General features: G+C 37.0%; 1 protein-coding gene across 14 annotated transcripts in view; it reads right to left on the reverse strand.

Moving 5' to 3' along the window:
• Nucleotides 1-21,876, reverse strand: part of TTC29 (tetratricopeptide repeat domain 29) — a 189,313-nt gene that overhangs the window by 5,053 nt on the left and 162,384 nt on the right. For 2 of the 14 annotated variants that reach the window (XR_002437819.1, XR_002437818.1), the window contains exon 12: nucleotides 6,265-6,379. The exons of the other annotated variants lie outside the window; for them this stretch is intronic. The gene's annotated coding sequence lies outside the window, so the exon portion shown is untranslated. The remainder of the gene's footprint in view (nucleotides 1-6,264; nucleotides 6,380-21,876) is intronic. 14 annotated transcript variants of the gene reach the window in all.

The following is a 21,876-nucleotide window of genomic DNA, read 5'->3' on the forward strand; positions in this document are numbered from 1 at the left end:
TATCAGTGCTGTTGATAAAACATAATTAAAATTGTCTGGTCAAATTGTTAGTGCAGTTGGAATTGGCATCTCCGTTGTTTTTACTGCTTACATGTGTCTATGTAGAGATTGCTATACTTCTAAAAACCTTGTTTGCTATACGTCTAAAAACCTTGTTATTTCATTATGTTCCTAGGAGAACAGCTAAGTACAACTGTTAGTCTTTTACAGAATATAATTAGTAAGAAGCCACAGAAAATAATGAAAGCCACAGCTACAAAGACTTAAGCTACAATGATCAACGACTTCAGAGAGGACAGGACATTATAGGCAGCCTTATCTCAAAAGGTTATAAAGAAAATGGACAACACCTGTGTTCCTGAGATTGCGTGCTCATAAGATGAGAAAATGTTCAAAACCAGAACTCTACTGAAAAGCTCCACAAACTGATGAGGTGAGCTGAAAATTCTTTGAAAAAAAGAGAAAGTCAATATTTTGAGGAGATGACAAGAAAAGTAAGAATGAGAGTAACTTGCAGAATGTGACACAGAGGCCATTTTTCACCATCTCTTCCAATAAAATAATGAAGTACAATATAACAAAAACAGCAGCTGGTGGGCTTGGAGACAGAGTAGGAGTTCCTTGTGCATGGCCAACCCACCGGTGGAACTCCTTGCTGCAGTGTGCAGAGGATGCCTAATGGCTGTGGGCTCAAGTGACATGGCATAAAAACAGGAGACAAAGTCTGTGTCCTCTCCTGCTCATCCCCTGTAGCTCAAGTGGCATAAAATATTAAAACACAATGCCTCAAAAGTCAGCTGCGTATTTTCTTCATATATGTAGGTATGTATGCAAACAACAAAACTTTTGCAGATACTGTTAATGTGAGTGAACTTTCACTATTTTGTATATGCAAGAGTAGTCATTTAAAGCAATACAGTGTTTTGTTATGTCTATTTTCATTTGATACAGTGGATGTCACGTATTCAGAGTCACTGTTAGCTAATACTGTATTTTTGTCCCGGAAAGGAAAGAGAGAGAAAGAAGATTTCATTGTATCCTTTATACCCTCGCTGTAGTTTGGTGGGGTACACTACATTATCATGCCAGTGTAACACAAGTGATGGGCAACGATCCATTGTTCTCATTAAAAAATTACTTGCATTTTTAAAGGTCATGCAGCTGTTTTCAGTTATATAACCTGTAGTATGATGTAATGTGTTAGGAATAAAGCTGCAGGAGCAAATAATACAACAGCCAACCACATAGGCATGTCCCACACTTGTAGAAGGTTTTCCTATTTTTTTCTGTCTTGATAAACCAAAATTGACACAATGCTTTTTTTAGAAGCTGCCTGGGCCCACATGTTTAGCCACGCACGCTGACTAGGTTCACTTGAAAGGGAGGCAGTTGTACTTGGAGGTTTTATGAATACAAAGATTAATGAATTTGTACAATTTGGGCATGCAAAGCATATTTATCAGGCATATTCCATTTAGCATAAGCAGTAAACCATATATAAGGGTTGTGTCAAAGTTTACTGAATAGGGCCCTTGGTAGCTAATGTTACATTTCTCCAACAAATCAAAGGTATTGTTCTATGCTCACATGAATATACAGTAGCCATTACCTTAAATTTAAAACTCACTGTGAGCAGCAAACACACTGTGGGGATATGAAGGCCATATTGTATCAGTGGAGTCTGCAGAGATTTTCTTCATATGGCCTCGCCTGGTTGAAATATATGCTGCAGTTGAAAGCTAAAGGGATTACTTTTGAATAGTCATCACAAAGGTTGATTATATTCGTATATCATTTAGCTGGACCCTGCAGGCTATTATTCCATTAGCTGTGCTGGCCCTGCACTGTCAAAAAGTTGATCATATAATGCAAAAAAGGTTACATGCTCTGTTAAGGTATGTGAAGCAACTTGAAATAGTAATCTTTTAAGAGCACTGCAGCTTTGTACTTGAAGGTAGATTGCATTTAAAATAAATATGTACAAAATGGAATACATACAATAATCCAACCTCTGTTTCCTTTTTTCCCCTATTTTGAATAGGCCATGTGTGATTTGAATAAGCTAATTGCACCAAATTAGGTGTTGGCTATAGAGTATTTTTCAGCTTCAGATCCAAAGAACTACACCTCCAAATAGCTGTGTCTTTAAGTGAAAAACTGACTGAAATTACATTTCTGGTGAAAAAGATTTGCTGATGATGTTTCCTTTGCACATACAAACACATACACATTTTCTTTCACTGCTTAATAAAATGAATCTTCAGACGGTTCCATTATGTGTATGCCTTAATATTATTTTATGCTAAAACATGGACAGCACATTAGATTGAAAGCATCTTACTGTTCCACAAGGCAGAGTAATCATGGGCTATCCCTAGACAGTAAATGCTCCCATTGGGGAAACAGCGCAAACAGCACAGGCTAATGAATCACAGTCATTATTAATCACAGGCATTTGTAAGAGCCACATATAAGAGAGATGAGCTCTCTGGATTAGAAAGGTTAGAAGGTGGGACTGAGAAAAGGACAGATCATCCAACTGCATTTTAGAGTAAGTTTAGGGATGGGCTTTCGCTTCAATACAATTGTGCCTATGCTGGCGTCAGTCTGTGAGCAGGCAGATAGAGGGAAAAAATTTAGTCAGCTTCGTTCACTTGGCTTACAGGTCCTTGTAGGACAGTTTAGCAAAGACAAATAAAGGCATGCAAACACGACCCTTAGGGCTTATGGCCCAGTTAGGAATGAGACCGCTTCTTTTACCAGACAAAGTTGTGTAATTGAGATTGTAAAAGATAGAGTTTGTCCTCTTTTCGGTATACCGTATGTATTATTCACAGCAATGAACGAATCTTTATGAGTACAAATGAGAGTTTTAAATTAACTACAGGAAGCATATTGAACAGGTGGCTTTTTCTGAAAAAGGGCTTTATAGATGGGTAGGTTTATGAATGAGAAGCAGAATTTATAAAATAGCCTATTTATAGGCTATTTTAAAGGGTCTACTTAGACTATGGCAATGTGAGGAAGGGATTTTTCTGGTTTGGATAAGAAATGTAAGTGGGAATGTGATTTTTTTCCCCGCCTAATAAGCTCTGTCATTTACTTCCTCGTATTCAGTCGTCCTCAGACAAGTTACTCTTCCTCTTATGTGGCAATACAACATAGCAGCATCTTCTGCACAAACCATTTGTTGAGTATAGACTTTAAATAACAGCTCTATCATGTCAGATTTTTTACTTGTAGGCCATCAACAAAAATGGATTTTCTCAAAGCCAAAATATGTCAGTGTATTTCTCCTGTGTGGAGGTTAGAGATAAGACACAAAAATTCTACAGAAATTATGACGACATGGAAAAATCATCTTTGGAAAATAGCCATCAAGATGGTCATTTCAAATGAAGAACTCTTAGAAAAATAGTTGCCAGTCTTTAGTTAGTAGTTTTACCTTCGCTATTGTCAAATTTTATACAAAATCCAAATGACGAGTTTAAATTTCAACGCAGCATCTCACCTCTGACTGTATTTCAGCCCAAATTTGGGAAGAACTATGGAAACTGTTTCAGATTTATAATCTTTAAGCTTTCTCAGTCAGAGAGAAAGTTTTCACAGCAGGCTGAAAGTCTGTCCAGCTGCTTAAACAAAGTTTCCACAGTGCCAAGGAGAATTGCTGGAAGACCAAGAGAAGGGCTTCATTTCTTTCACCCCTCACCCAGAAGTAGAATCAAGACCACAGCTGGAACCTGCTTGCTCTCTCCTAAAGACAGCATAAGCCCTGGGGGAACAACATGAGACAACAAAGCTCTGAGCAAAGTGAAGCTACTTGGTCTTGTAGTAGATGCCAACTGGCCCCTGCCTATGCCGAGGAGCTGGCAAGGAAGAATGTAAAGGTGCTGCCACTACTTCGATCTCTGCTGAGAATAGTGAGACTCCACCAAAGGGAGATTTCAAAAGCTACTTAGAAATCCTTACGAAAATTAATCCTTATCTTGCTCGCAGAACTGGTATTTCATATTCTTGTAGAATTTCTGCCAGCTTTTTTTGAAGACATTCCTACAGGCTTTTTACAAAAATGCATACATCTTAATGAAATACACACAGACATTATAATACATATCTTCAGAGTTATTAGTTAAGTCTAATCTCACTGCAAAGGGCAAAGAAATAGTTAGAGGACTGATGATTTAGCCGATATAATAATTGTAACAAAGGAAGCCTATTTGTGCTCAATACTTATGCAGAATTACCACTGCTACATTTATTTTTAAGAAAAGCAAGGAATAACAGTTGCTCCCTGAATGAGTAAAATACAATTCAACACAGATTTCAGACGCAGCAATGACTCTAAGACCAAGTCACACCCAAGTCAGTACACTGAGAAATTCTCACTGCCTTCCCCCAAACACTTGTTCCAAAGGCCCAATTAAAAACAGCAAGACAAGATAGCAGGACAGTTCATACCCATGCATTTTGTAAACACCATCTTCTATCCATTGAGCAAAATATGCCACTGAACGGAGGAGCTCAGCATTTAAATCACTGGTAGTGTGTGATATTTATTTCTCAGTATGCAGCTTGATGTGTTTTCAAAGGATCTGGCTATCAGAGAGCACCTAGCACCCCCTTCTCTGAAATTCAGGATCCTCAAAGGTGTCCCAAAGGGAGGCAAAGCTCAGATTACTTAAACACTTCCTCCTGCTTAATTATGTGTCATTAGCATACTGAGGTTCAAATATAAGTTCTAACCAGAGCCATCAGAAACATCTATGATTTAATTTTTCCTTTTATCTCTGCATTTTGACATGAGTGCTCTATGTAATTTTGTTGAGGATTTCTTGTTCTGCAGATCTCATTGTTTATGTTCTAGTTTGGTACTGCTCTTTTCTGGCCTCTGAAGGATTACCTACTCTTCTACAATTATATGAAAGAGTACTTTTTAATGGTTGAGACTTTATTTCAGCATCTCCAGCGACTGCTCTGCCAAGTGGCTCACAAACTTTACCATTTGAGGCCTCTATAAAGCACTTATTTTGCTTTTTTTTTTTTTTTTTTTTTTTAAATGAGAAACCGTCCTCAAAGAGCTTAGCCAAAGGTATCTTCTGGGTACAGAAACACGAAGGCAGTGAAGCAGAGAAAATCTAGCAATGCATCTGCTACAGAAAAAGTGAGGATGCCAGGGAGACTTTTTTTCTCCTTATCTGACTTCAGCTTTACATACGCTAACTCATCTTAGGCACGAGCACATCCTCTCAGGCTAAGGAGATGTCGGGGTAGTATCTGGATGGGTATGTTTTTTAAAAGAAGATAGAGAGTCTCTTATGGAAGTATCAATTTTCTTGTCACTGGGGCTTTCTGGAGGTAATATCACTCTCTGCAGCAGCTAAAGTCCTCCTCTAAGGCTGACACAAAGTGCTCCTACTTCTCTCTTAAAAAAACTCTCTCTACCCTCATATAACCAGAGACCCCCTCGTAGGTGAAGGCAAATCACTAAGTGTACAGTATTCTCGGAGCAGATCAATGCATGTAAAGGTAGAAATAATTGAACTGAACCACTTTTCCATGAAACCTCCATTATTGTGAAGATGCCCTCAGAAAGGTGGTGTAGCAGCTGCTTGTTGTGGAAGCCTTGGCTGCTGCCCAAGCAGAAATGTGCTGCCGGTAAGCTGGACAGGAGACAAGGTCCCCCTCCCTTCCTTCTAGTCCAGCTCAGAGGTTGCTTTGCTTACTTGCTGAATTTTTGTGGAGGCATTCTTCAGAATTCCTCCCACGCTGCCCATAAATATCCACCAACCTACCACAATACCCTCATTCTCTCTTTTGCAAAAGGCTCAAACAATTTTTTTTTTTAATATTAATCAAACAGCTGTCATCAAGGCAACAGCTTTCTCTGCTGCTGAGTATCATCATTGTTTCTTACTGCCCTTTGTTTCACAGCATTATCACTGCAGAATATCCAGCTCAAATGAAGTCTAACTATCATCCAGGTTTACAGAAATAATGAGGCTGCTGGAAGTTAAGTCTAGGTTTATGCAGGGTCCTTGCGTTCATATATGGCAACATGGATATAACATATGCGAGATACCTCTCACATATAGTTGCACAAAGTGTCCCACGCACACGTAGAAAAATCTTTCCCCAGTAGCTTTCTTTGCTGATTTTACCAGCAGAGTGAGATCAGGTCTGGTTCTCTTCACCAGGTGTTGGGAACAGCTGGACCAACAAATTGTTTGTCAAAGCAATGTAGAGTGATGAGTTTTTCTTTCTTACTTTTTGTATTTATGGCCGTGTTCTTCCAGATAGCATGGGACAACTTGAAAGGCTCGTCTTCTCGACGCCTTACAGACAAGTAGAGAGCTTCAGCTTTCAGACCAGTCATCTGGTTCTTTTGATGAGAAATAGATTCACATGAAAAAAAGATTATGCTGAAAAATGGAAATGGATTTTTCTGCTTTATTACCAGTCAGTGTAAGACTTGTGAGCTACTTTGGAAAGTTATAGAACCACGGAGATTTTTAAGAATGTGTAAGTAGAAGCTAGAAGTTAAAAATAAATGCTCTGGCTACTCTGGGCTTGATAGTCAAGTTAAACAACCCCTGAAGTCAGCATGGTTATGCCAGCAATGCCAAATCTTTTCAAAACAGATTTTAAAAGAAAATATTTTACTTCAGTAACTTTAAATTCACTCCGAATTATGCCGTACCAATCAGTGCAGAACTTAGAAATATCTGCCAGGCAAACTCAAGTTCTCCCAAAGTAAAAGATATCACCCTGCCCCTCTAGTCTTTGACTGATGAGTGGTGAAGCCAGGATGAGAACCAATGAGTGATGCCAGCTGCATGGCAGAGCCTTAGAGATGCTGTATGGAAAATGGGTGGAGGGAGAACGGAGACAGACAACCAGATTTCTTCCAGACCTTTCTCCCGACCACAATGCAAAGGGAGAAAAGGAATCAGTTATTTCTCTGTTGCTCTCATAGGTCAGACTGTTAAGGGAGAGGTTTCACTGACAGCCTAGTCCCTTTCAAAGTCATTGGTGGAAGTAGTGGCAGACACCACTTCAGTTACCATTCCTGCGAGTTTGAAGTGCCTTCCTAGAGTGCGGTAAGTCAAACAAGGTCACCAGCTCAGGTTTAAGGAAGGAATTTTTCCCTGTGGAACAAGTCTGAGATGAACTCTCACAGACTTTTTTCTCTTTTAATTTTTTTTTTTCCTGGTCTCATAATGAAGTGTGTTTTGTAATTGACATAGGTTAGATGATATCACTATTTCTCCAACAATAAAGTGAACGTGGGACTTGAAATGATTCCAGCTATCTGAACCTACTATCGTCCTGGGAACCCCCTGTGCATGCCATCATACCCTTCATGGGGCACAGTGAGCACAGAGGAGTGACGAGGTCACAGCAAGACTGCTAGGCAGGCAGCAGTGGGTTGGTAGCTTTGGGGAAGATTCCTTGCCTGACTGCAAAGCTCTCTGGCCAACTGCTTGCCCCGGCTCTATTTAATTCTTAGTCTTTGCTTCTCTGTTTAATTCCTAGTTGCTTGGAAGGCCTGTTGTAACAAAGCAGTCAAAAAAACATCTATATGTATTGTTGGGCCTCTCCAAAGAGCACTAACTTGACACGTGGGCCATGACAGCTGGGTTTGGACTACTAAGAAACCTAATCCAGGGTTTCCATCATCTCAGTTGTTGCCTTTCTTTCATTAGTGTTTGACTCAGCCCCTAATGGATTCAGCTTTATAAGATCAGAAAAGAGGAAAGAAAGCAATTTATTCATGTTTCACTAGAGCTCACAAAAGACATGAAATTTCTCTAAAAATGCAAATTATTTTGTGCCACACAAGTGAGACTGGGCAGCTAAAGCTCTTAGAGGAAGGCTCTTTCCCAGGGCTAATGTTTTTATACCCTGTGATTGAATAAATCAATTTCTTTATTATCACGTCTTTTTTTTTTCTTCACAAGAATGTAAGGAAAGGTACCCAAGCATCCTTTTTAATTCTAAGAAAATTGATTATGCGTGTTAATTTTGTTTTCAATCCCAGACATACCAAAACAAACACTATGAACATGTGTAGCAGAAATCAATCTTTCCTAAGCATCAAGTTGGTAAAAACAAGGATTTAGTAAGAATCCAAGATGTAAAAGACTAACGTACAAACTAAGCCCTTATTTATGTAATGTGCCTTTATACAAGCTCAATATAAACCTGAAAGAAACTATTTCATGAGAACAGAAATGGTTTACTTTCACTGCATCAAAAATAACCCCATAAGACCTCCTTTAGTGAGATAGCCCAGATATTTAATGTGAACATATGTTTTTAAAGGATTTCCTGTCTTATGTCCAGTCATTCTTGTTAATTCATGGGACAGCATACTGCAGATGTGCTCTTTTTTTATGTTACATAAAGCAAAAATTACATTTAACAAGTGTAAGGTTGGTCATAAAAAATAAATAAAAATATACTCTTAAAAGCTGGGAAATCACGAAGTGAGGCTATAAGTCATTATTATTGAGAAGGGTGAGGACAATGTGAAATAAAACTTGCACATCTATGAACAGACATTCCTAAAATGCCAGCACTTGGCTGTTATTTCACATTCTCTATAGGTTGCTTTCATCAGCCCAATATTTCTTCCTTTAGGGGAAGCTGCAGTACACTTACTCACTAGGTGCCCTTTTTAGTCACTGACTTCAATTTCAATAGTCATTAATTAAAAATGTTGAACCTATCCACAAGTTTGTGCACTTGAAGGAAAAGAAAGCTAAGTCAATGTTGGTTTTTGAGCGTTGTAGTTCCAGTTAGGACCTCTAACCATGTATTTGTTTTAACAGGATTATTCTTCATTAATGATTGTTTAAAACATAAATAATACATTTGACAATGATTAGTTTCCTAATTATAATCCAAATCTGTGTGAATATCCGTGCATCTTACTGGTCTGTATGCCAATTTTACCATTATCACTGGTATTTATTCTGCATGGCATTAATGGCAAAGGAGATAAGAAATATTCTTCAAAAAAAAAAAAAAAAAGAATGCTCTTGTCTGTTTTTTGACTGATACAAGAGATGCCCATCCTGCATATATATATGTATACTTTTAAACTCAAGCTCTTATCTCTACCAAGCCTCTTCTTAAATTTGCATAAGATGGCACAATCAAAGACTTCCTGGAAGAAATTTCTAGTTAGAGCTACTCTTAGGGAAGTAGTACAGTTTAAATGCAAGGCATGGAATCAAAATGGCTTTTGAGGCAGCAAGGTGAGATTTCCTTTTATCAGTGTACAGAAGACAGTCAGAAAAGTTGCTCCTTCAGATTACTCATCACCATTTGACACTGTCCAACAATACAGTCTCACCTCAACAAGATGGATGAAGAACAACTACACTCATTGAGAAATATCTTCACATTAGCTACATCACTTCTAAACTTTGGGTGGTCTTTCTTACTATTCATTATTCTGTATACCTATGGGAAATTCAGAAAGGAGAAGATTTCTGCTTTCTTCTAGAACATTGTCAGCTTAAAGATCGCTAACTAAATTCAGCTTTTTTAGAAGGATAGTCTTCTCATAACCTTTTTTTTTTTAACATATATATTTACATTCGCATTATTGTTTGCAATGGCAAAAAAACCCCAGCAACTTCACTATTGGTTATTATATGGAAAGGCAGGCTTCGTATGAAATTGATTTTCCTATCTCATAGGGAAAACATGTTACAGAGAACAATATTTAAAGCTCAGTTCCCTGGGAGTTTTTAAGTATTGCTGTAACAAAACAGAGTATTTTATTATAACTTATTCTGAAGTTTAATTCCAAAAACAATGAAAAGATTTATAAATACGGACTACAGCTACTGGCAGTTCAAAAATATTATTAGTAGAGAAGCTTGAATTATGAGATGTGGGAGATCTATATCAATCAGAATCTGTTTATGGACAATCACATGATTAAGACAATGCTAATTAATTATTTTAAAAGTAATATATTTCCTAAGGAAATGTCTATTCAACCAAATCAAAGGTAAAAAAAACAAGTTAGTGTGTGCTGCATCATCGCCAAGCAGTCATTGAGATGTGAGCTGAATCTTGACTGCAGAACTTAGCAAGTCTCTTCATTAATCACAGGGTGGACTATTAAAGGTAACTAAAACACAGTGAACTCAACAAAATGTTGTCTCTACATCTGGATATTCTCTATGAAAACTTAAGATTTTTACACTGCACTCACCACCAAGGGTTTCATCATCACAGTTGAACTTCACTTCTAAGGATGTTATTTAAGAAACAAACTAACAAGGCAAAAGAAAAAAAAAAGAGGTGGGGAGAATAAGGAGGAGGGGCAAAAAGCATACTAACAAGATCCTCAATTGTCTTAAAACAGACTACAAAGAGCAAAGATGGTAGAACTTCCCTTGTAATTTTTTCAAAGACGAAGTGTCATCCTATTTCGTAGTGAGAATAAGATGAGAACTCTTTTGAAAAATCACGACTACTATTTACTATCTGTATGGTTTGGGGATGTTTGAAGCAAGAATTCCGTTCAATGTGAAAGACCCAGCGTCACATGAAAAGACCTTACCCTAGCAGGTTGATGAGGACAAAAAAAGTGGACCAATGAGTACAACCTTAGTCCTTGAATACTGCAGAAAATTACTCTACCAAACTCAAATTATTTAGCTCCCGTATTTAAGAATTCATTTTGTTACAGTTAAATACCCCCAAAATCTTATTTTCTAATCAACCTCATTTTCATAAAATGTTTGCACTCTTTCTAATTTCTTAAACTGGTCTCTAAGTAGAATCCTAGCGACCTTGCAGCAGAAAGTGAACCAATTTAAAAATACCTTTGTTTTGTGCTGCAGCTCAATAATGGATGGGAAAAGACAAAGATAAATCTCTGCTGTTAAGACCAGAGAACTCAGTATCTTAAATAAAAGGGAGAGGGAGAGACAAAAGGAATAATAAGCTTATCTTCCAAAACCAAAACAGGCATCAAGAAATGCATGAGATATTGAGATATTATTTTAAAGTTTGTGAACTTAAATTTATGCCCACTGAATTTTTAGAATCATAGTCCAGTTGTAGCACTCTTGTAATATAATCTTTTTCACTGAACTATTAAGTCCTACCTTAGCAAAAGTGTATTTAATGCTTTATTTCAGAAGTTTCTTCAAGATATCACTACTTTTAATTCCTGGCCTACATCTACCAATGACTAGCTCACAAACGTCTATTCACATGTCATCATTAATCTTTAATTTGAAAAAGTCTTCAACTTGGTGTTTATTCATTAGTATGCGTGGAGGTCCTCACAATCACATGTGCATACACATGATCATTTCTGCTAATTATGGTGTGATTTGGAACTGACACTAAGTATTTCTTTGTATGCAGAGCTTATGGCAGCAAGCTTAAAGGGATCTCTCTCTGGTTGGTTTACTTTTTTATTTTTATTTTTTAATTATTGCATTATAGTGCTAGTTCACTAACTTGAGAGCAAAGATACCTTACAGCTTCAGACAAGGCCTTAACCAACACAAAAGGTTATGTGATATCAATCCAAGGTTACATCTCAACATACCGCAGAGAACGTGCCACATCTTCTGAAGTTTTCAAAATACCTAGGGTATTTTGGGACTCCTTTACAAACAGAAGATCACACAGTCAACCAAAAAAAGTGAGTAAAGGATGACAAACTGAATTTATAATTTCTTTCAAAACCTTCCTTGCCTCTTTCTGGGTGACCAAGGAGAACACTCGGAAGATATGAGTCTTTCCTTCTTTGATCACTGATGGTTTCTATTGTTTCACTACATTTATGCATTCCAAATTCCTTCTCTTCTAGTATAGCTTCTCTGAACTATTTCCTCTATTTGTTTTCTCAAAGAAGTTCAAATTTTTCCTCAACTGACTAATCAATAACTAACGCAGTGGTACTTGCCTATGCTGGCAGACAACATAAAGCAACGTTTCTTGAAGAGCAAGCTTCTTTTTCCTATCCTAATTTGATTAGGATGTTATCTCTGAATCCAAAGAACAACATTTCTTTATCAGGCCAAACTTCAACTCTGATTACTTAACTGCAGCTGTGAGAAAATGACTGGGAGTGAAGACTCAAGTCCCCCTCTGAGGAAAGAAATGCAGAAAAAAGATGGAAGAAAATCCCAAAGATAGCAAAAATGTGAACAGAAGAACAAATGAAGAAAGTGTGGAAACAGTAATGAAGAATACAGCACTTTTTTTCCTCCCAAACAAGAAAAGAATGAGGCCATACAGTGAAGAAACAATGGGTCACAATATATTTAGTTACCACATAAGGATGTACTCTACCACTTACTACTATGAAGGCTTCCCCTGGACTTTCCAACATGTAAGAAGGCACAGAAGTCTCCAACATATAGCTCTTAACTGAAAGCAGAAATGGAATCTCTGTATGGCTGTCTAGCTGTCATAGCACAGACAAACACAGCTGTTGAGCAATTGCTCTCTGTCCTCATTTGTCGCTGATACAGAAGCCTGCTCCCTGTTACCGTCTAGGAACATCAGTGTGACACTATCACCGTGCCTACAAAAACCCAATGACTACTCTGTTTTAACCTTAACTTTAATGTTAACTTTCACATTATCAAGATGCTGGAGACAATTTTCTAAAACATAAAAGCTGAAAGATATCAGGATGTTGGTGCAAGAATATGACTCGATCCATTGCCTCATTTTATGAAGACAACGCAAAGACAAAAAAGAGAAGATTTCAGGCATCACATCTACACAGATTACATTTATTTCCATTTCTATTTGTGTTCTTACACTGCAATAGGTGGAATAGATATATCTGCATGCTACTTTTAGACATTTTTTTTCTGGTAAAAAAAAGACATAAAGAGTACTCAAGTAATGAAAGATAACAGCAGAAAGGCTAAATGCATTCGTAGGATTGTATTTATTAAGGAAGACCTCCAGCAGAGATCTCTATCAGCATTTCTGTTTTCTAGATAAGCATGAGAGGAACAGTCTCAGACTGATATATCAGTGGAAGAGTGTGAGAGCAAACTGAGAAATGAATCAGGAAAGAAAATGGTATTTGCTGAAAAGGTTTAACGGACGCAAACATATGTATTACTTAAATTAGCCTCAATACCAGAATAATACAAAGTGCTGAACAAGACATCAAAGAAAAGCAAGAATATTCTGTGGGAGGAGGGACCAGTAAAAATCAAAATCCCATACTAGACATATTAGCTACATCTATAGTAATGGACATAAGGATAGATAGGTAAATTAAAATGTTATAGCAAGGAAAAGAGATCAAGATAGCTTTTGTAGAGGGCTCATGAGGTTAATTTTCTTTTGAGGAATGAATGATGATCTGGCTGAATATTATCTGGCCAATTAGATTCCCAAAATGCATCAGATATCTTCTCTGGATTAATAACTGGTAAAAAGTAGAAATAAAGGTAAGAATAGATGGACTGATTTTTCACTAGGAAGACAGATCAGTAGTAAATTCAAGAGGGGTCTACGGCAGAATTTGTGCTGTTATATGTCAAAAAAAGGAAAAGATATGTTAGCAAACAGCCAAGTGACAGAATCTCCTGTTGATAAACAATTACATGGGAAAATCAAAATCACGACCTTCAAAAAGATTTCATAACTGGGCAGTAAAGCACTACATAAAATTTGGTGTTGATGAATGCAAATTAATATACATGTGGAAAATGGTCTTTTATGCACGGGGAGATTGCAAGCTTTAGCTTGATAGAAAGATGACTGATGGTGGGATATAAAGTCATGTACATGTTTTCATATGTTTTCACATGAAGAATTGGAGCAGGAAACGATAACTCACTGTTTCTCATGGAACAAAAATTGAATAGCAAGAACTCAAACTGCATAACAGTGGGCTTAGAAGAGATTCAAGGAAGTTTTTTTTTTCCTTCCTAAAATCAAATGATAGAAATGAGCCTTGAAATTCATTGTGACGAGATGCCTTAGGTGCCAAAGTTACGCAACAGTTCAAAATACACTGTAGAAGTTCACAGACAATGCAATAAAGCCTATTAAACAGTGGTATCTATATTCAAGCTCTGTGTCAGGAAGTCCCTCACTTTCAGGTTGTCAAAAATGTGGAGAGATAACCAGACAGAAGAACTACTATCATCTCGTCCTCTCTTTTCTTCATCTGTTAGCCACTGTTAGATGGATACCAGATGAGATGAAACTTTGATCTGGCCTACTACTGTATTTTTTCTTCCAGTATGCTACTTAGTAGTAGTATATATACTTAGGAGTAAAGCATGATAACGTGTGGAGACTAGTGAAGGGTTAACATAAGAAAACCTAAATAGGAATTCTTCCACTTGTTCGCTTAATGAAGCCAGACTTAATTTACCTCTGCTGTACATGATCCCAGGGTTTCCCTTATTCACTAAACATGGTATTTTTAGCCATTAAAACTCATAATATTAATCTTTCCATTTTCTGAGCATTAATGTCTCTTTGGCTTCTATTCAAAAGCTAATAACAAATGATGGCACACAAGTGCTGATCTTTCCAAGATATCAGTGACTCTTATAACTTGCAAAAATAACACAAATTCTGTCTGTTGTGCTAATGTAAAGAGACAGAGATGATTTTCTTTCAGAGGAGATCCCTTGCTATACATACCGAAATTGGGAACACAGCACTTTGTTACTACAAGTCCCAACCCAACCATTGATGTTCAAAGCCAGGAGCACCATTTCTAAGAGCAAGTGGAGTTTACAGGCTAGTCTCCAGCTTGCAGATCATCTGCAGCAGCCCTGTGGGAGGATAGTTATTATAAATAAAATATTTGTGAACAGCGGTAGACACAGTACTATTACCAAGTCCAAAAAAAGATATCAAAGGGCACCGTTGCATGTATTGAGCAACAAGTTTGTGTTTTTCCCCCCTTGAACAGTTGTATACTTCTATATGATGCCCAGAAAAAAAGAATTTTTAAGGTAGTTTAGAATACAATGCAGGACACATTTTTTAAAACCAGTGATACTATTTTGTGCACATGCGAAATAAATATCATCTACCAAATTAACTACATCTGTTCCTGTTTTTACATATTTTTTGACTGGAGATGCATTCTGAAATCATTGCTCAGGCACTAACTCACTTTCCCTTTGCGACAGTGAAAGGCTAGGGGAAAGGTTGAGAAATCCTTTTAAAATGAGGAAAAAATGGCTCAAATTTGGCAAACTCCTATGTCCAGGACTCAAAACACACAAAGGCTCTAGCTCAATCTCCTGGCAGTGATCTGAAGCAACTGTGGCAGAACTACGGAGAATGGTGGTAGGCAGAAAGAAGTCCATGGGAAAATGAATTAAGCTCTAGACTGGCTGTAAAGTTGGCAATGTACACCATCAATATACTTTCAACCTCTATATATCCACAGGCCTATTTTGTGAGGGACTTGGATCCACTAAGGAAGCACTGGTCTATGAGGCCAGGAAAGATTTTTAAACAAAATTGCTATGCATTTTGAGGCTCAGCAATGCTAACACTGTTGAAATGACTTGGGAATCACCATGCGATTTCCCATTTTTGTGGGTTAAGACTGATCCTCAAGTGTTCACTGCAGAAGCGGGAAGGAATTAGGTAGGTATAGCTTTCATGTTTTCTCTAGTCATGCAAAAAGGTAAGGACTTCGGGATTTGGGTTATAATAAGGCAATGAAAAGTCTTATTTCTGTGGTTCTTTAGTATCAAACAATTTATTGAAATTAGTGTTTGAATGAAGTGCTAAATATCTCTTGGGTTGGAAAAAAGTATCGATAGACCAGAAACCCGTAGAAATACATAGAACCAAGTTTGTCAAAATATGTCATCCAGTGTAAAGGATATGCCAGCAATGGATCCAAAAAACAAGCAGTAAAACAATGTGATATGCAATTTTAATTCAATACAAAAAGAGAATTACACTGAGTTGATTAACGTGAAAAGCATGGATGATCCAAGAGCACGCTTTGAAATTAAATATTGCTACCAGACCTGCACATGTTTTGTTAAAATCTGGCAGGATTGTTAATCTTTTAAAGTACTGTTACTCTATCACAGCTCAGACGTTGAGAGATGCATCCTGGTGATGAATAGAAATACCTTTATCGATTGTGCTGGTTCCTTCCACACAATTACATTAGCCTAAAGTAAATACAATAAAATATAATTGGGCCTTGATTTTGCAAGATAATCAAACATAAATCTTATGAGTGGTAGTAATTTATGATAAGATTTTATGGCAATCTCTCGTATTTGCGTAACCCACCATGTAAATAGAGATCATTGATAACCAATAGATTTGCATGCAGATTTGGGCCAGAGTTTTCAAAGAATCTCCAGATCTAATGAAGTTATCAATATCAGTATTTCAAAGAAATTCTGGAAAGTTTTTCCTGCTGGACTAAAGGACAGTTGCTCAGATTGCTTCCCAAGAGTTATTGTCCACAACTGAGCATGATAGAATTGTGTGAGGACTGGATATTAATCTCCCATAAGGATGTAATTTTTAAATTACTTACTTGAGGGAAGCATCTACCTCAAGCTCCCCGGGAAAGAGTTCCCACCTATTTCTGTGCATAAAGCTTATGCTGACAAGGTTATCTTTGTGGCTTCAATGGATACACTTTTCTCAAACAGGCTATGCCCCTTCTCTAGTAATGAACATCTTTAGAACAAATCTATTTAAGCAAACTTCCAATGCTGATTTTGTTCCCTGTATATAATTCACTGTTGAAATGGCAGCTACACAGAACATGGCTGGATTATATTATTCAAGCTGGGGGTCGAAGCCGCCTTGTATTCCTTTGGGTAACATATGGGAGTTGGAGAAGACTTTAGCTGAGCATCAACCCTAAACATTTTCTGTTTTTTTTTTTTTTTTTTTTTTTTTTAAATAAACAGACTTGTGTCTGTTGCTCCCCTTTCACTTATTCTATCTATGGTTTAGTGTAGTATACATAATTTAAATAACCAGGGAATCTCTCTGGGCTCAAAACCACCTGCTGGCTTATATTAGCTAATTAATGGTGATTTATCCAAGTTACTAATTTGAGTGGAGCTGATTGCCTTTAGGAATTTTGTGAACGTTATAAGAATTCTGATTACAATTACGCTTATTTGATGGGCAGTCTACTTAAAATACTTTAACTGATTTTTAACTATGCCAAATAAATGACTTGGTGTTGTTTTCTACTTGAGAGCGTGTATTTAGGCAGTTTGTTTACTTTGCCATTCAATTTTCTCTTTGTCTGCCTCCCTGTAATATTTTCTTTTATATTAGCGTTTATTTGCCTAGCTTTGAAACAATGACTGTTTGAAAAATAGTACTGATCTTGAACCTGCAGAACTTAATCATTTTCACAAAAACTAATATAGCAGATTCATTTTACCCAAACTTTTCTGTCATGCTGGCCTGATTCCCAAGGCCTGAAAGTGTGAATTTAATGGTGGAATGATGTCTGAAGTAAGAATATAATAGAAACCTCTCAGCAGTACATCTATTGGATCAGTACAATTTCTTTGTCTCTACTGGTCTCAATGTCTCTTAAGGCAATCTACTCTGCAGACAGTAAAGGAGACCACTCTTCTCTTTTACTGTGATCCCAATGCTGCTTATACTAAACAAAGAATCAACTCCCTTGATAAAGTATACAGTAGACATTTGTTAAACACAAAATCCTAGAGGAAAGTTATTAACAAATTTATTCATTTGGCTATGAATTTAATAGGATAATACTACAAGGGCTATTCTGAAGACCAGAAAATAATGTTATTACACTCTGTCCATGCAATTACTGTTTTATAATATTTGGGGTGAAGATGGTTTTTTCCTCAACCATTTTCATGTACTAAAAGTGAGAATGAATGTTCTACATTCTCTAGGAAGTAAGGAAAACGTGGTGATAGACATGCTGGCTTCCAGCACACATTCGTAGGTGAAAATTTAACAGAATAAAATAATTCACTAAACTGAAGCAGTAGTTTCCAACACAACTCATGGATGAGGAATTCTACCAGTTTGCACTCTATGTATGACCCAGCATGAAAGTGCTCTTACAGATTCTTTTTTATGCAAACCCTTCTGACAAAGCCTTGTCTGCTTCTGATGAGATGGAGGAAATGAAAACAAGTTTCATCAAATAACGTCACAGTTAATTTCATTTGAAAAAAGTACATAAAAGTTATAATTTTTAGTGTCTTTAGAACAGGAGCATTTAATGCCACACCTTTGACCAAAAACCAGAAAGCATAAAATAATAAAAAAAAGTCCTGGAACCTTTGGTAAGAATCACCTGTACAAGTACCATTTTTGACAGATAATTATCTTATATACCCTTTCAAAACCTCCAAAAATACACAGATTTCAATCTCTCCCTAGCCTTCTTAAAAATAAAGTGTATCTCCCTTGAGTAAAGGGTAACTGTCTCAAACTGCTTTAAATATTTAGGTATCGCTTTCATTGCCTACAAATAAATAGTCAATATCAAAGAGAACTGACCTTAGATTTCAATAAACTCTTTTCTTGAATAATGACAGATTAAGACAAGAATTAGTGAATAACTGTTCTTTCCAGTGATTATTTAAGAAACAATAAAAAAACATACCAGAAAGAACACAGAATCATAGAATCACGAAGGTTGGATAGTTTCCAAAATTTCCAAAACAAATCAGTGGCAGAGAGGGATATAAACTCCTGTCTCATACTGCACAAGTCTCAGTGCCTTGGCCTCTCCAGATAATTGCTATTCTTGCTGTATTGTCAAATGTTGTTTGGTATGAAAATCAAACTCCTCCATTTTTATCCAAGTTAAGCTGCCCTTTATTGTTAGGTTTTTCATCTCTGAATGGTGCTGAATGAAATAAAACAGGAAATTTCAAAGTAATTTTCTTTACCGCTCTTTCATTAAAATGATCCTACTGTAAAGCAAAAAGGGAAACGAGGGGCAGAGGTGTTACCGTTGTCCTCTACAGTTGAACTACTTCATCCACATCAGATTAAAAGCTACAGAAATTTTCTCACCTTCTACTGGATAAAAAATAATTCTACTGTTACAGTTTTTTTTGCTTGTTTGTTTTTTAAATATAAAAAAAAACAATTTTTTTGGCAGAAAAGACAAAGGCAGCTCTCCCTACAGTTTCTCCACAATCTTTGATCACTTAATTCTCCTTTCTCTTCCCCTTTATTGTTCTGGTCTCTCTGATCTCTGTTCATCACTATCATATACGTCTGTATAACCTCCCATTCACAACAGCTTTAGGACAAACCAGAAATGAAGAAGGAGGTCTGGAAGACTGGCATTTCTTTGGAAATCATAAGCTAGGCAATCCTGTGGTCTTGTTTCAGACTGGTCCATCAACGATGTTCTGCAGGATTTGTATTATGACTGTACAAATTCAATGATAACATCAGCAAATCAAGCCTGTAAACACTTCATCTGCAAAATTTTGTAATTATGACTATGTCAGAGGTGGATGCTGATGTTGTGGTGGCAGTAGAAGTTGAACCTACCTAACAGTGTTCTATTACATGTTGTTGCTGTATGACAGATGAAAGCAGAGAGGCTGTCTAACAAAATGGCGTCTGACACACAAGTGTGTATGAAGCAAAGGGGTAGAACTGAATTCCTCCATGTGGAGAAAATAGCACCCACTGACATTCCTTGAAGCTTGCTGAATGTTTATGGGGATCGAACAGTGAATGAAAACACAGTGAGGTGGTGGGTGGTGCGTTTCAGCAGTGGCGTCAGCAACATGAAAGACAAGCCACATTTCAGACAGCCGTGCAGATTTTGATGAGAGAAGAGTGCAGGCTCTTGTTCATCACTGGTGAAAATGCACAGCTAACGGTGGTGACTATGTTGAAAAACAGTCCTCTGTAGCTGAGAATTTGCTCTATCAGATAGTGTTATTGCGCTCTTTGTATGCGGTGTAGTTTCCATGTAAATAAATAGGAGGCATTACTGGTGGAGTGACCTACGTAAAATAGAAAGTATTCTTTGTCACATTATGTCACATTTAAAGCACTGTATGATTTATTCCACTCAATTGCTAGTAGTGGACATCTGAATTTTGCTTAATATGGTAACATTATGCTCAGTTTTACTGTCTGATAAAAAGGCCTAACTTTTCAGCAGCTAACTGACAAAAGCATAAGCAGCTAAACTTTGGAAAATATAAGACAGATGATGTACCTGTATTTTGATTGCCATCACTAAGAACAAAAACAAGAAATGAAAGTACAAGTTACATACAATAACATCAAAGTTTGCTGCTTCCACATTCTGAATACCAATTTACAGCAACATATATGGCACTGTGACACATAGAAAATTAATTCTTATTGATAGCCCCCATTTCTTCCTTCTCTCAGATCCTACCCCACAAAAATGAATACCTTGATTTATCAGGTTAAATATTTAGCTGAAAATCCACTGCAGAACGGGATGAAATTATCCCCATATCTCTAACTCCATCGCAACCACTAAAACCAAACAGAGCTGGAATTAAAATCCCTGAGTATGGGATGAACCAAACTGATCTTTTGTAGGATGCTTTATTTAGGCTCTATTCATGTTTAAAACACCTATAACAGTTTGGCATTTTGAACACAGACTATACTTCAGAAATGAACTATGAGGCTTTGGACATATTAATCATTACTTCTTTAAAAGACTTCCTTGAGAGAAAGCACACGAATTCATTGCTACTGTCTTGTGCAATGTACTTATTAAAAACAGCACATTCCTGTAGCCCAGGGGGCTGACAGCTTCTTCCAAAGTCGTACTGCTGCTCCAAGCTAACCTCCAGGGGCTACTCGAGAGCGAAGCAATCTTCATCCTCTCCTACTGAATCTGAACATATCATATCCACTACAGTCTCAACCTCAGCTACCCTGAGAAATGTTATTCCTAAGGTGGCTTCTGAGCTCCACTTCTAGTAGAGAGGCACTCTGGCTAAGCAAAGAATTAAAAATTACCACTCTCAAAACATTTCAAACAATTTGATGATAAATAAGAACAAGGATTCAGTACAGCTGAGGGCTTTTTTTTTTTCCTCCTGTTCAGACACAGGTAACATTTGTTCCCGTTACATCGCTCATTCATGACTTTTTAATCTCACATGATGAAAATATAAGAAAGAAATAGAACTTCCAAACTCTGAGCCTCATGTCTGAGACATGGAATGCTTGCAGGCGGCACTGAAGAACAAAAAAGCACTGAACAAATTCAGTTCAAAAGAACTGATCATGTCCTGAGGTACAGCTAGCTTGTTGTCTGTTAAAAGTAGCATACAAAAATCTTTGGAGAATTTTTCCTCCCAAGATAGTATTTCTCTAGTTTACTAGATACACTGTTTTAAGGTGCAGGAACACCCTCTTTGACATTAAGTTCAGCCTTGGGCTGGTGTCACTTATCTTTGTTTACCAAACGCCCTCGTATTTGATTGTCGCATTTATTAAGTCAAATGCTGAACCAACTTTCATCTTTCCATAGCCCTTCTCCTCCTCTCTTCTTCCCCCAGAATGTAAGCGTGCATGTAGTTGAAATGCTTGTAGGAAGCTGGTAAAACTACAAATATGTTTTTACTGTAAAAGAGTACACTCTCAATACATTTTTCAAATACTGCTCTGAATTTCAAACACATAAAATTTCTGCAGGCCAAAAGATGCTCAAGTTTTTTTTTAAATAATATTTTGAAGCATAAATTACCTCCTGCATTTCTTACTTGCTTACTTTACCTTCAAGTTTACCTCAGTTTCTTTGGTTATAGATCCCTTACTAGCCAGCAGAGGGAGAAAAGATTGCAGACCAATAGAATTTCTGTTAAATTCATCGTAAGTTGTTAG

Source organism: Numida meleagris, chromosome 4 (genome assembly GCF_002078875.1).
Source record: "Numida meleagris isolate 19003 breed g44 Domestic line chromosome 4, NumMel1.0, whole genome shotgun sequence".
NCBI classification, from domain to species: domain Eukaryota; kingdom Metazoa; phylum Chordata; class Aves; order Galliformes; family Numididae; genus Numida; species Numida meleagris.